This window comes from Silene latifolia, chromosome 1, assembly GCF_048544455.1.
Source record: "Silene latifolia isolate original U9 population chromosome 1, ASM4854445v1, whole genome shotgun sequence".
Lineage (NCBI taxonomy): Eukaryota > Viridiplantae > Streptophyta > Magnoliopsida > Caryophyllales > Caryophyllaceae > Silene > Silene latifolia.
In genome coordinates, this window is record NC_133526.1 from 194,511,308 (window position 1) to 194,513,297 (window position 1,990).

Genomic DNA, 1,990 nt, shown 5'->3' on the forward strand with positions numbered 1-1,990 from the left:
AAGGCCTTATTCATTGATTAAGTTTGTTAATTCGTTCTATATGTCGAGAGGCACGGAATCGGATTAGAGTAAGCATGTGTAGTAGGATGGCCTAGTCATAAACGAGAGTTTCTCTAGGACCCGGTTTATGGTTGACACTAATATCGTGAGGTGGGTGTCTTTAAGCCTAAACAATTGACAATGTTATTATTTCCGAGTTTAACATGAATTTATATATTTACAATTGCATGTGTGACCCGACTCCCCTAGACTCCTTTAATCATATTTAGTTATATCACTTTATTTGCTAATCATCAAACCAACCAACAAACCAAACCAATTGTAATCGACCTTGATACAAATCTATTCATAGCATTTCATAGCGCAATTCCCGTCTCCTTGTGTTCGACCTCTATTACTACATTAATTTGTGTCTAGGGAAATTATCTTTGCATAGGTGTGCGACATAACCTATCAAATTTTGGTGCCGTTGCCGGGGAGCACGATTTTATTGCGTTTAGATTTGTCGATTTCTATCTTGTTTTCTTTTGTATGGAGGAACACTTGTTCCTCGAGACCACTATTTACGAATTTCTTGAGATTGTTGTCTTATGCCCAGGTCTTTTCGTGTAGGAGATTTTCTTTCACCGGATTCCGAGCCCGAGAAAACCTTTCGTAGAAGACGACGTTTTTGGAAAGAAATTAAAGAAGTCGCATCTCCCGTACAAGTTAAAAGTGCAAGAAAGTCTTACTTAGACAATCTTCAAGTTTCTGAAGAGGAGGAGGTTTCTAATTCATAATCTCCACCACCACCACCACCATCTCCAACAAAAATGATGGTGAAACTTTTCGATCATTTCAAGCCCACCGCGACTATTATTCCGACCGGTATCACTACTACTCAAATTACCGCGCCGGAATTCGAGATCAAATAGACTTTCATTAGCCTTGTGGAGAGGAAGCAGTTTGGGGGAAGTCCTTTGGAGGATCTCAATTTTCATGTGCAAAACTTTTGCGATTATTGCTCCATGATTCGACAAACGGCTGTCACTCAAGCCCAAATTAGGGAAATACTTTTCACTTTCTCTTTGAAAGACAAGGCAAAACTTTGGATCAATAGGCTTGATCGTACCGCCATAGAAATCACAAATTGGGAGACATTGACTCTTACTTTCTATCAAAAGTTTTTTCCACCGGAGAAAACTCAAACCTTGAGGAGCCAAATCACCGGATTCCGTCAACAAGCTCTTGAGAGCTTATATGAAGCTTGAGAGAGGTACAGAGAGTTGCAAAGGCAATGCCCACATCATTGGTTGGATGCTTGGTTCCTAGCTATAACATTCTACAGTGGATGTTGTGCCGAGTCCCGAAGGATTTTAGATTCCGCCAACAAATTCTTTATCAATATGAAAGGTCCGTTTATATTCATTCGTTCAATATCTTTGTTTTCTATCTTATCAATTGTAGATTGTGAATAATGTTGTTCATTGTTTTTTCGGTTGTTGGTCAGGTACGATCAAGTTGACAGGGTTTGAATTTTGTGATGGTGTAACTATTCAAGAATATTGTATGCCATTTTGAAACTTCTTAATTAGAGTAATTTCATCCTCTTACCCAACAATTTCCTAGCCAACCTTATCACTTTTTGCATGCTGAAATTAGTCCTTATCGGTTTGTTGTTTCAAGTCCAAATGGTATTTGGTACTTATATTCCATTATTACCAATTGATTACGTACCACAAATCCTATGTTTGGGATTAGGGTGTCTTCTTATCAACTTCGTCCGTCCAAATTGTTAACTCGTCAGGTAAATTTCCGACGTTGATGTCAATTTTATACTCTCTCCTATTCATTTTAACTCTCCCCTTTCAAAAGGGCACGCAAATTAAGGGGAGAGTTATTTTATTGTAAAGTATTGTGGTGGTGTAAGGTAATTGAAGAGAGTGAAGGTATTATTGTGGGGTAAGATGATTAAAATAAGTATTGTTGTGGGGTAAAGTGATTAAAATAA

At 38.0% G+C, this 1,990-nt stretch overlaps 1 non-coding gene across 1 annotated transcript; it reads right to left on the minus strand.

The window, feature by feature from the left end:
- Positions 1-1,186: 1,186 nt before the first annotated feature.
- On the minus strand, positions 1,187-1,294 carry LOC141618880 (small nucleolar RNA R71). Its single transcript, XR_012531520.1, has one exon. It is a non-coding gene; the product is annotated as a small nucleolar RNA R71 (small nucleolar RNA).
- Positions 1,295-1,990: the final 696 nt, after the last annotated feature.